We start from the raw sequence: 14621 nt of genomic DNA on the forward strand, positions 1-14621 counted from the left end.
TTACTATCAGAACCCCCATTAGCTTATTGCAAGTCTCTTTTAAAAGTCAGAAAAGCTTTAATTAACCTACTTAAGTCATTATGCTTTGGCTCTGAGCCTTCTGTCCAGGCTCTGTCCTCAAATCTTAAGCCAGCTAAATCAAATCAAACACATTATATCCAGGGCTTTACCAGAGTGGACTGCCAAATCTATGAAAAGGAAGGCTCTTTGTATGTGTGGTGCATAATCTTTAAAATATAAACTTTTTATATTTGTTCATCAACATTATTAAACTTTTGAAAAATTGTTAAATTACATGAAAATATTAGTGCCTGCAATTTATGTTTTGGAGTAAGCCTAAACAGAAATATATATATATTACTAGTCATACATAAATTAAGTAATAAAGTCAGCCATATCAGTCTATAAAGTGAACTGTAAACAGTTCTTTTTAATTTCATTTATGACCTACTGTTTGAGGAGGAAGGCCAACAAAAACACTACTAATGCAGTTTTCACTCTTGAAAATCATCCTTAACAGTAAGGTTATAAATAGAGGAACCTAATTTATTTTTGTTATTTTTGTTTTGTCAATACATTACAGTCTTATAACTTTGTAGATTTTTAATTATCCCAAATATTATGCATAAGGCAAACATCGTGTAAATATAAAAATATTATTTGAGAAAAAAGTGTACTTATATTTAAAAACCCTCCTATAAGAGATAAACTATGATTGTGTATAATGAGTATACAGAACAGTCTGAATTATAAAATTGCCAAAGGTTTGAATTTACTGTTAAAATTAGTGTTGTGAAAACGTACAAATTTCTGTCATATGTGGAGAAAAAAGATTCCAAAATTTTTTTATAAGAACGAGTCTAAACCGGTAATAAAACTTTATATATATATATATATATATATATATATATATATATATATATATATATATATATATATATATATATATATATATATATATATATATATATATATATATATATATATTCATTTATTTTTTTTAGATTGTTGCATATTTTCTAAAATAGTGCTGCTCACTTATGTGGGGAAAAAGGAAAAATTACATAATTACTGTTACAATTATTTTAATTGAATAATTGTAACAGTAGTCAATTTCTGTCACAATTGAAATACATAACATTTGTATGTTTGCTAGAAATAAAGAAATGAATGCTAGTTTTTTTTTTTTGTTTTAAAGGCTTTATTGGCTCTAGTTGCCTTTATTTGATAGTTAATTGACAGGAAAGTGGGTAATGAGAGAAGGGGGAAGACATGCGGCAAAGGTCGCCAGGCCAGGAATCGAACCTGCGACGGCCGCGTCAAGGACCAAGGCCTCCTTATGTGGGTTGTGCTTAACCCCTGCGCCACCACAGCACATCCATGATAGTTCTTTTAAAAATAAATATTAACAAGTTTCCTATTTAAGAATAATTTATGACTAAAGAACATATTTAGCATTTCACGCACTACAACTAAGCTAAAAACCTGAATCTGTTCTCAAAGCTTTTATTTTTTTGGACCAGAAACCGGAAGTGTTCCTAGTTACTTCTACTAAATTGCGCATTTGAGAGCTCTGCTACGTTTGGAAGCCTGGCAACAGGGAACGTGAATGCGCGCGCACACGGCGTGCATAGATAAAGGTTGTCACAAATGCACTGCTGGAAATGCAGTCACGTGGTATATCTGCATAGCTAATGTAAGCATTGATGCATTTCCGCATCAGACGGGGTCTGTCCAGGGAAGCATAACGTATGAAAACTTGAATCTGTAAAAAAGATATGAAATGCCTGCATGTGTGTGTTTTGATAAAGACATATAAGGTGATAGAATAATAATAATAATAAAAAAAAAAATGTAAGTTTTTTTCCGTACAGGCAAAATGGAGGGGAAACAAAAAACAATTCCTGAAGAACCTTATGTGAATAAAGGCTTTTTAAAGCTGGCTTCATAGGAGCAACCAGTGCACAGCAAACAGCACCTGTCACAGTTGCAGTGCTTTGTCTGGGCTGCCGCCCTCACACGCTGCTGTTTATTTTATTACTCTGCTGCATTGCAGGGATGCTTCCCCCTCCTCAACCTAGGCTGGGGTTGCATAAGAACTGTCATTCCTGCGGGTTAGGGCGTTCTCTGGGAGTGAGGTCTGGAACTGGAGGCCAGGGTGGGATGACAAAGACCAAAAGTTTTTGAAAAGATAGGGCTTGGGGGAGGGGGGAAAGTTTTCAGGATCAAGGGCCTGAAGCAGGAGCAGGACGTCATGGAGGATAAAGAGGGTCAGTCCCAGAGCGCTGGCAGATCGATAGCTAGGCGTGGAGTCTGGGCGAGGTGGTGTGAGAGTGAGTCACTGTGAGGGAGAGTGTGACGCAGTGGGACATGCACAGGGAGAAAATTTCTCAGCTATAGCTCCTCTGCTTTGTTTCTTTTTTCATGGATTTCACACACACACACACACACACACACACACACAAACGCAGCTTTGCTTTTTATACATCTGTGGGGTCTGTGTTCCTTGTTAGTGAGTGTTGTGATTGTGAGGGGATTTTCTCTGGGTCTGACTCTCAGCTCCATCTGCTCCATCAGCAGTGCTGCTCTGCAGGACTGACCGCTGCCTCTAACGATGTGTTCCCTGACTGCACCTCCTCGCTTCTTCAGCTTATTGACACGAGCATTAGTATTCAGGGGAAGTGGACATTTCTTATCGAACCAACCGGCAGCAACTCTCTGACCCCTGCGCTGTGCGATTGCAAAAGTATTCTATTCCCACTCCTTGAGGGTGAAGCGGCGCCCCATTCTTGGGCAGCCTTTAACAAAGATTATTCAGTTTCTTGTATTTTTTTTGGTAGGTTTGCAGTTGTGCCATATGCTTTTCCTTTTTCAAATGATGGACGGGACTGTTCTTCATTAGGATATTGTTTTACACCTCAACTCTACGGGGTGGCCAATTATCACATTGTTTATATTTTATTGTGAAAACAAATTTCGTATTGTTGCTCTGATAAGTCCGTTAATGTTAAAAATACTGCTATTTTCGCCATAGTTTTTTTTTTCACAAGAGCATCAGTAAATTACTGTTCATATTTTTTTCCTCAAAAACATGTAAAAAAAAAAAAAAAAAAAAAGCCATGCCCCATTATCTTCCGACTTCGCAGCTACATGGAAGATGAGATGATATTCCACTTGCCTTTGTATCCATTTCATTTTTGGAGTGTGAGTTGTTATTTGCTGTCTTAATCAGCATTTATTATGCAAGCGTTAAATCTTTTAAAGTTGAAGCGCAATTGTGTAATTGAATGGAAACTCTGAAGGTGCCCAGTGAAAAAGAGATTCTCCCCGATTCATTCATTCTTTATCATCAATGGAAGACGACTCACTGGATCCGTTAAGTTAAATGCTTTTGTTTTCAAGTTTAATGGATTCTTTGATTGATATTTACTTTATGGTCTGGTAGCACGGTTGCCTTGCAGCAAGAAGGTTTCTCACAGTGAGAAAGTATCAGCTGCAGAACAGGTCCAGGTCATGTGCAGGCCTTGTGACTTCATGCTTTGCACATTTTCCTTCTGTGTAAGGCAACATGAGAGACTCTTATTCACACAGCTTAAAAAAAACTCCACAATGACCAATCACACGACACAATTTAATGTTTTCTGAAAAAGAAGTGGAAGAACAACCATTGTCTTGAAGCAGAACACCTCTAAAGCGCTTTTTTCTTCAACTTGATCCGTTTATATTTTATTGTACTTTATTTTATTTAACATATGCATGGCGATCGCTGAGTGAGAAAGTCAGTCCAGTGGACTGGTGAGCAGACGGAGGATGTTATCATGCTTTTGAGTGTCAAACTGCAGCCTTGCATTTCCTAACTATAATCTGATTCATCTTGACGGACAACCACATTAACAAAACTGCGTTAAAGGATTTATCAGTAATGACCGAGACGCTGTGTGACTCCAGGTACAGTTTGATTATCTGCTGTGGTTTTCTGCTCAGGCTCAGGAAAGGAAAATCCTTCTGCTTTCTCTGGGTTGCTATCTCTGCAATGATAAAAGGCTCCAACAGGATTGGTTAAAATAAAAATTTTAAGGGGTGACGTCTAAGTGTCTGTGTTTTTATACAAAAAAGGAATACCATCTTTGATTGTGTAATTTGTTTATGCCCTCGTGAGGGAATGCTTCAGGTTTTCTTATTACACGGAGATCAGGATCAGTTGATTTTTAGCTTCGGCAGCCGGACACAAACTCTGAAATCTTTTCTTCTGATATGCTAACGCACTTTAACTGAGCGCTACCCAGGCCACAGTTACAAAAATACTCTTCAGTGTGGAAGGGAAGCCAGAGGAAGCAGAGAACGAAAATAAAGCAACTTAAAACAAACACATTTTGTTTTAAGCTGCTTTATTATTGTTCTTTTTTCTGTTTGCTCAGATTATATTTGTCAGATTTTCAGTTTTTAAAGTAAGAGGGGGTTGGGGGGGCAACAACTTTCTCACAACACTATCCATGCTGTTGGTTTTTGGAGTGGAATAGTGAAAGTTTAGACTGGAATTGGATTGAGACACTGGAACATGACCTGATGCAGAGACTTGCTGGAAAACCCTCCAATGTATCTGTGTGACAAACTAGCCAAAAACAGAAGAACTATACAAAGAAGCAAATACTTTTTCACAGCATTCCACCACCAACCAAACACAGCTAAACGGCAATAGCTGGTGTTTCCTGCACTCAGATGGCAATTCAGAATACTGAGGAGCTCTGCTGATTAGGGTTAGCAGTAAGACGCTAACAACATGACATTAAACACACATGAAGACTCTGTGCATGTTCAATGGCTTATCAGTATGTGTCTAATGACGAAGTGTATTGAATGGCATTTCTCTCCTTCAATATTGTAAATAAAATAATAGTCTAAGTCTTTAATAGTCTTTTTTATTGGCCAATGTTACTTTTGGCAAAAAACAATATTTATAATAATATTAATATTAATAATAATACTTACTTAGTTTCTTCTTTTTCCAAATAGACACATTTTAACATTTTCTAGTATTAGTGATTGTTTAAAGTCACACCCAAGAATCTTAATAAAGTTTCTCCAGACTTTGAATGGGCCACTCCTAGACCAGTTGGACTTGCTGGTGTGTTTGGTATATTTTGTGCTGCTGCTTGAGTTTGAGGTAGCAATTTCAACCAGACAGCAGAACATTTGGTGCCATTAATTAAAGCAGGTCATCCAGTCGCTGAAGTAGCAAGGCAGCCCCAGACCATCACACCACCACTACCTCCACAACCCGAGCCAGACTTTACAAGGGTCTGAAAGGGGCAGTAGCCTGTCTACAAATGTACATGTGATGTTTACTGTTGTTAGTTTTTTCTATTTAAGTAATTTTTATTTTTATTTTACAGGTGAGGCAGTAATCAGTACAAAACTGTAAAATAGTGAAACTGAACCAAAAAAATGCATTTATTACTGAAAATTCATAATTGAACAAGACAACAATCGTATTTTCAAACAGGGCCAAGTTGGTTTGCAGAGCTATTTTCATCTAAATAAATGAAATCATCATTTTGAAATGTATATCTTCGGTGTTCTCTGGCTATGTTTATCCCATATTACAATTTGTTTAAGGATCTGAAAGACATAAGGGTGACAAAAACACAGATCTGGAGATAAATATTGAAAGCAGTTTGTTCATAGCACTTGTGCCATGCTCCAACAAATGTTCTTGTATTTTAAATTTGTAATAGGTTTCATTTATTTGCTTAAACTCTTTTTTTTTCTTACAGGCCAGGCTGCTGATGTTGTCTTTGCAGTCATTCGTGGGAATTCCCCGATCAAATGACTTAAAATAGCTCCGGCTAACAAGGCAAATCTCTGCCCGAGTCACAACTCCTCTCATTGGCCACAGGGGGGCAGCAGTGTAGTCAAAGTTCTGCACTCATAGCCATCATCATGACTGCAATGCAAGCCAAGGTTCCTTTCAAGGGCACCCATCATATCTGCAAAGTCACATGTGAGGCAGGGAGAGGCTGTGCACGCGTTTTTAGCCTCAGCATTCATGCGGGGTGGATGGTAAGGGGGAAGAAAATAATAATAATAAAAAGTGTTGTCTAGACATCAGCAGAAAACAGCAGCGGGACCCTTTAAAAAGCTGCCCTTGCACATTTTCAAAGGTGAAGCTTTAAATAGGCGAGAGTATGAATCATAAGTACAGGACTGCATCAGGAGAAGGGGGCTTTCAATCAGACCCAAACGTTCCTTGATTTGAATTTTTTCGCAAACATTTTGCTCTTTTTTTTGTGCAACCCTGAAAACATTTTTTTATTTTTATATATATTTTGCTTTCCAAGGTAGAAACAGTAATAAGCAAACTATCAAAACTACACTCTACCAAAGCCTTACCTTTTCATAGTCATCAAATATGCATGGGCCCCTCTGAGTGCAGGCAATGAATTCACAGATGGCCAAAGCTCACCATCAGCGCTTCGCCGTCAGTGTGTTTTTGTCTCCAGAGCGAGGCGGGCAACACGATCGATATTCTGAAAGGAAACAGAAACACAATTCAGAGAGAGTCTTTTGTGCGTTCGTGTGTCATGAACGACACTTTAAAGTGAAACGATTGAAATTAAAATGTTTCCTTGCAAAAGTATTCAAACCTCTTCAAGTTCCTCATGTTTTGTGTTTCAGGTTACAGCCCAGAAACTTCAGTGTATTTTATGAATCAGCACAAAGCAGCACATGATTGCAAAGTGGAAAAGAACTGGGCACATTTGGCTTCCGTTTTGCAAATAAAAATCTGAACAGTGTGGGGAGCATTTATTTTTTTCAGACCCCTTTACTTAGATCCCTCTTAGTAAAACCCCAGGGCAACATACTTTCTTTGAAATTCACCTGATTAGTGATTCAGACGTCGTTTAATCTCTCGACGTGTCCGACGCTGCGGTAATGCTTGATATGCTACCAATAAGACAAAACAAATCTTTCGTATGGTTAATTTAATTCAAAAGTAAATATTTTTCTTGAAAGAATATAGAATATATATAAACTAATCATTTCCACTGGCCAAAAAGCTGCCATGTCACCCCAACATATACTCTCACTGTCAGACATTAGACATGGTTACTGCCAGACTGCTGTGTCAGCACAATCGTCCTCATCAACGCCATCAATGCATGGAGTGTGTGCCTGTGTGCGTGCGTGTGTGTGTGCGTGTGTGTGTGTGTGTGTGTGTGTGTGTGTGTGTGGAGGAGGCAGAGGAGGAAGAAAGGAACTACGCAAAAAGAAAGATGACAAAAATAAAAACGTGACTACTGCAGCTCATAAAGCATGAATGTTGACGGATTAGACAGACAGAGATAATTTATTTAACATTAGTAATATTCACAGAAATACGGGCACTAATGTGTGTCGTTCATCTGGCCAAGTTGGACAGCATCGTGCTTTCTAATTTAAGGAATGCTGCTTTAAGCCAAACACACTCTGCTATTAATTAGGATGACTTCTGTGAGCAGCCAGTGAACACACACACACAGACCGGCTTTTCCTGCTGTGACAAAAACTGCACACCCAAATTCATCTCTGCCCGCATCTATGCCTTCCTTGCACAACACAACGTTGATGACGTTGAGTCTCGTATTTCCCTGCCTCGCTCTCTCCGGGTCGGGGCCGTTCTTGTTTACATCACTGGGATGAAATCTGGTGAGATTAAGTCAAAGAACACCAAGCAGGAAACCTCAGGAAGACATGTAGCCTTTTCTTTTTTTTCTCTTCTGCAAAACACTTTGTTCCTAACAAAGATTAAAACATCCAAATCTCTGATAAAAGATTTCCTCTGCTGTTTTCTTTTTCTTTTTTGATAGGAGCATCCATTAAACATCAACGTCCAGTCAGATGTACTCTGCAAGGAACTGCCTGGAGTGCAAATTGCCTCCTCAGATGGAAATGCCCCTCTATAGAGCACATTCAGCTCTCTGAGCCTCTGTTCCTGCAGGGCTGAATAACAAGACAGTTGCCACGAACAGCGAACATAAACCTTCTTTTTCTGTTCACCGCCTTCCCCAAATAAAATTCACTTTGACTCAATATCATAAAGTCACCTTAAAAGTAAACCGAGTCCACTTGTGTGATATTTAGTGTCTGCGAAAGGATTCATGCACAGCAATCATTATGAAATATGGGTGGAGTTCAATAACGGTGTTACTAGAAGAAAATACATTAGAGGCAGCAAAAGACTTCCCATCAGTGGAAGAAAAAAACCTAAATACAGCTACTTGAACTAGAATCGTTCAGATGAAAGCATATTCATGCGGCATAGTCAAAGTCCAGACCAAAATATAATTGAGAATCTATGGGTTACACTTCAAAATTAACCCTTTCATGCATAAAAAAATTATTCTTTATGTCAGATTTTTTTTTAAAGTACTTTTGATTTTCTTAAGGCATAAAAAAAAAGGTGGGAAAAAAAATTTGTAAAAAGGTGAAGGTCGGAATGGATATTCTTGAGTTGGTCGGCATGCTTTTTCATCTGTCTGCCATATAGGATTTAAAGAAAAAAAATCTTGCACTTGGAGTGGATGGCCATTAGTTGACAGTATATTGTATGATGCACTATGGATGGTCCACTTCAAGTGGTCTGTGTGCCTTTGTAACATAAAAACCCACCAGAAAATGTCTTTTAGGTGGCTGTCCACTGCAGTGACCACCACGCATGAAAGGGTCGAGGTTTTTCCATTTTCAAGTTTGAAAATCATTCAAATATACAAATTATGCGCATTTTTTATGCTGATCTCAGGTTGTAATGTGATAAAATGTTCAGGGGGGGTGTGAATACTTTTGCTAAGAGAGATTTTTAAGCCTTTAAAAAGTATTTTTGTTGGTTTGATTTGATGAGTCTGAAGATTTTAAAGCATCCACTTTTTTGCACTTTTCTTTATAAAACAGTTCTTTTGTTTGCACGTTTTGCATAATGACGAGAGTGCAGCAGCTTATGCGGAAAACCATATTCCAAATCTCTTGGTTTCACCACCTACTTGTGCCACGACCCGCGAACTCGTAGCTGTCGGAGCGGTGGGCGTGAATCCGGCCGCCGGCGCTTCTCCACTCTCCCCCCTGCTCTCCACTCCGCATTGCTCCATGACAGTTCCACTGCACTAGCTTTCTAGGGCACGATGCACTCCAGTCTGGACGCTTTCCAGCCGTTGTTGTGGTGGAGAAAGGGGGAGCCCTGCCTCCTGCGGTATTTCATTTCTCTCCTCTCACGCAGGTGCAGAGAGGACGAGTATAAATCAGAACCGAGCAGCGGGAGGATTTGCTCGGCCCGCGCCCGGCTGCTAAGGGATGAGGGCGATGCAGGAGGGGCGGCGGGGCGGTTCTGCTGCCCGGTGACCGGGGTCAACAGGACACGAAAAGGAGCTGCACAGTAGTTGAGAGTTTTGAGAGACAGCATCACCATCTGTCCTTTCACTCTCATTTACTTTACAAGATTTTCTTTTGCTTCTCTTGTAAGTCAGGAAACTCTTCCTGAGGAAACATGACATCCTCACGGTTTCACACTTGTTTTTGTCTTTTGGTGTCACTGGAGGTTTTCCAGTTGACACACTGAGCAGCTTCCTTCCCCAGTCCTTTGTCCTCCTGTTGGACCTCCGGGAGCGAAGGACCTCTTGACACCACAATATGGCTCTGATGATGTCATGCTTGGGTGGAAATCCAATCACTCTGTTGATAGAGAATTTCATTTATATTTTCTTTTATTGAGGTGCTCCTGTTAAGGCCAGATCCACAGACTGCCATAATAAAGAACTTTAAGCTATTTAATGATAAAACTGTAAAAAGGATTTATCTCTGGGCGTGCTGTGGTGGCGTAGGGATAGCGTGACCCACATTTGGAGGCCTTCAGTCCTTGACGCGGCGGTCGCAGGTTTGATTCCCGGACCCGGCCGACGTTTGCCGCATGTCTTCCCCCCTCTCCTGTCAGCCTACTTTCGAATAAAGGACACTAGAGCCCACAAAAGACCTCCTGGCAGGGACAAAAAAAGGATTTATCTCTTTAGTTCTTGGCAGGCTAAAAATAATGTGGTGCAAGAAATTTTTTGGTTTTTTACAAAAAGCTATCAAAATTTCTGGTAAAAATAAATTACGATTATACAGTAAATCAACTTGCATGTAATTGTTTCTTTATGTTCAGTTTAATGTTTTAGTCCAACATGATCTCAGACAATTGACCCTAAAAACTATCCGTTGTGATCTCTAGCTGTAAATCCGACTCCTGGAGGTGGAGCAGCAATGCTTTTCTTATAAACAAACACGCCGATGAAATTTTGACCAATCACACAACAGTTTCACATGCTCACATATGAGTATGTTCCTGTAATGTTCTGATGCATAAAACAGAGAGAAATAGGTTGCTGTCTCCTTTTTTTTGCTAATACCAACTAGCATCACAAACAGTGCTGAGTGTCAGAGTCAGGAGCCCTGCCTCCCCCTCCTCTGAGTCTATCCACAGAGAGGTTTAAACTGTGATTTTTTTAGTGATGCCCCGCTCAAGTAGAAAGTAAGTCTGAAAAACAGAGGAATCTGTTGTTGCGGTGCTAACTGACCAGCACCAATGAATTTTACTCTACTTCTCGCATTTAATCTGAAATAACATGATTATCTTGACAATCATTTGATGAGATACAATCTGTTGTGTTAATAAAGTGTTTATACAACCAGCCTCTATAATCTTTTCTCAACATGTAGAGAAACATGCAGTGATGTCATTGTGGAAGAATAATATAATGATAAGATAAATTATATTGCTATTTTCACCCTGTGGCTTGTACTATAAAGTATTTATTTTTCATTTAGCTTAACCAATTTTGATTATTTTTTCTTTAAAAATCGCTGAATTTTAGCATTTTCCCATTCAAATGCTCGGAAGCGAAGCCGATGAGACCTCCTGTCTGTATGTCGGCAATAAAATGATTAAAAAACATTTAATATATGAACTAATTTTCCATCATTTAGCTTATCTGTATAATCTGCAGTGTTTTTTTTTTGTCACCAACTATGTGTGTAACGTGTTTCGCGTGCTGAGGAGCGATCAGAAACGGCAGAGAACAGATTCGAGGTGAGGCGGGCAGTACTCTTGACTCATGGCAGGGGGCGCTCATGATCCCAGACATTATGACTCCACAACTGCCGAGTAAGAGACACTAACAGCGAGCTAGTGATACAGTAAATAAGGGAAGCTACATGCAATGAGTCTACGTGTAGGTTGGCTGATACAGAGAGAAAAAGGTGGTTTGAGTTGTACTTCAAAGGCTTTCCCCTTTGCTGTGGAGCACAGCACTAAATTAATAATATCTATATTTCCAGTTAAAGGAATTATCCTACCTTAGCAGCTGGATGCTAAGGTAGGATGGCATGTCAAAGTAGTCTTTTTGCCCTTCAATGTTTTCCGCATGCGCGAAATTTCGCTATGTAAACAATAACATGCAGGGGGTCTTATGATGTTAATTAAGTTAGTGCCTCGTCAGCCATGAACCTCACCGCAAACACGTAACTGCTAGCCGACGGCTAACTTTACAAATCAGAATTCTGACCTCCGGAGGGAAATTACGGTTTGAAACTTGACCCGATTTTCCAAGTCGAAATATTAAAGTCCTTGAACTCGGATGTCGCATCGTTCCCAGATCTGAGCGCCAGCATTTGAGACAAATCCAACACACCACAAACTTTGCTTCAAGTTTGTTTTGACTGCAGTAACTTTATTGACTACGATAAAATGAATTCTTTCTAATCGCTTTCCACTGGTCTGATATACACTAACTCTCCGAATAATGAAATCTTTTTGTGTTTTGAAAAAAAAATGAAGCCAGCAAGGCAATCAGCTGTTCTGTCAGTCATAAGCGCGGTGTAATACTCTTCTGTCAACCAGTCAGTCATCTGGCATTTCAGTCAGCGTGTCTGCTGTCTGGATGTTATGTCTTTACGCATTGCAGCAGAGCACACCTCCCCATGTCTGGGGGTTTCAGCGGTTGATAGACATGCACACACAGAACTACATGCCACTCCTCCGCTTCTCCCCCACTCTTCATCCTCCCTTCAGCTCCTCCTTTCCCTCCAGTGTCTCTGGGGACCTCGGAGTGCAGCACGAATGATGGACAGCAGCCTAATATCCAAAGAAAACCCGCCCCTCCCGTCGGACTTAAGAGAATCGCTTCAGAGGCCACTGTGCCCTTCACAAAGAGGGATATGACCTACAACATCACAGAAGAACATGCTGGCACCGGCATGAAGGAGACTGCAGAGGAAACATTAATAATATAACCCCGATCTTTAAAATATGAGGGCTTCTGCTTTAGAGGCATGTTGATTTATACAAGCAAAACAAGGTTGATTATGCTTCTTTTTTTTCTGTGGTTAATTTTGGCATTTTTACGCAAGAAGACGCTAAAAAAACAAAAAAAAAACAACCTCCCACATAAATCAAATTGTCTCCTCATCACTGTGCAGATCATTACAGGAACCTTTCACAGCACACAGGAGGGGAGTTATGAATCCACAGAGCTATTTTGGGGACTTTAACTACATAGAGGTTTGAAGAGGTCTGTGAGAAGATCAGGTGAGAGCAGCACTGTTGTTTCAGGATAATTAGCGACAGATCATCGAGAGTTTCTATATTTATTCTGTTCTGTCAGCCTTATATCCCCACACTTGCAACAAATGTTAAAGCAAGTCCATTGTGCCGGAAAATTACAACTTTCTCAGTGTGGTTTCAAGGGATTTTCTAACGATAATAATAATAGCTAGCCAGCCCTGTGTGTGGTCAGTTAGCCAACGATGGGTTGGATTAGGCAGGGAACGACTAGCATTAATATTTAAAACACCTGATATGTGAAAATGATAAAGTTAAGTTAATTACTGAAATGTCATAGCACTTAGAAAACACAAGAAAAGTTGTTTTTTAGTTAATAAATGGAACTAATTCTCCTACACTTGCATAACATACTTTATCCATTCCCTTAACTTTATTATTATTATTATTATTTATTTCGAACATGACCTCAGTATAAAATCCCACACATGAACAAGGAATGCAAAGGGCATGTATTTTTGTACCACAATAACTAACAAACTTTTTCTTCAACTAAGCTTAAAAATTATATGCTTGGATATAGCGCTGCTTGATTAGCCAGCTTCTTTAGCGGTTCCTTTTCTTGCTTTGGCTTAATTTCTCGTGGACGGTGGAAGTGACTATCTGCAGGACAACGGCCAAAGCTTCTGCATTCAACATCTTTCTTTGTTGCTCCTTTGCAACATTTAAACTTCAGCAGAGGTGAGCGATTCAGTTCAGGGCTTTCATTAGTTGCAAAGCACCTTAATGATCAAAAACAGCAGAATGAAACAATGTAATTACTCTATGTGTCATGTTTGGATCTGTGTTACTAAAATATATAAACTTTACAATCACACAGCTATTGATGTGCATCAATACCCAATAATCTTTTTGTGGCTATGCTGCGTATGACTGATATTGGAGTTAAAAGGCAGATTCTGGAGATACACTCTTCATAGCAAACTAATTATGCTTTTGACAGGTATGTTATTCTCTATAGATGTTTTTCTTCCCCTCCATTTTGATGAAAAGTCCTAATCCATAAATCCCCTAAGGACTTTTATTGATTCCCATCTACCTTTGCATTGTAGTGAGAGCTTCTCTAACTAACTCTGCCTGGCTCAGCACTTCATGACTAATGAATCAGAGGATGCACAGATTGTTTCTGTAAAGACTGGCTGTCTGACACCGTATCCAACAGATGGATGTAATCCATGATGTACAGAGGTCAACTTTCACTTGTTTCCATCTTACCGTGACTGAAACCTGAACAAATTTATATTTTTACTGAAACAAACCAGGGATATTGACAGGGATGTGTTTTGAACGTAGTTTTGTTGATTAGCATGTAGTAAAACTCTTTTATTATAATTGCTGATGAAGAATAGGTTCTCATCATTTTACCTGAATCTTTCTCATGCTGCCATTTTAATGCGACAATGTACATTTGATATATTTTGATTGTTCCAAATTTACAAAGGGAATAAAGTCAGGGTCATAAAAAATCATATCTATGCCAATCATAATAATGACCCATTTAAAATAAAAATAAAAATGTGTAAAAAGTGTTATTAGATGCAAGAAATACAAAAATAACAAGAAAAGGATGTAGCCTATTGATCACGCCCCAATCTCAGGTTTGGCACACACCTGTGTTTGGACACGGCCTTGAAAAGGCATCAAGAATCGAAGGCGGAAAAAAGAAAAAGAGTAGAAGCAGTGGCATGATGCAGCTCAAAACCGGCTGAGAGGGAGACAGAATTAATTTACTGTTGTAGACAAAAACAAAAACAAAAATCTCAAAGCATCATTTTGCATGCAGTTGTTCACAACTGAAGCAACACTACAATTCTTTGAACAAATGAAAAACCTGAAATATTATCATTAAAAAGCAACAAAGTCATGTGAAATGATTCCACGTTCAACCCGTTACATTTCACATCTGGTTTACCTTAAACAGCGATGCTAAAGTCTGCCAATCTCAAATATGTCATTTAATGTTTTATTTTATTTTTTATGATCTCAATAATAAATA

Source organism: Gambusia affinis, linkage group LG04 (assembly GCF_019740435.1).
Source record: "Gambusia affinis linkage group LG04, SWU_Gaff_1.0, whole genome shotgun sequence".
Classification (NCBI taxonomy): Eukaryota; Metazoa; Chordata; class Actinopteri; order Cyprinodontiformes; family Poeciliidae; genus Gambusia; species Gambusia affinis.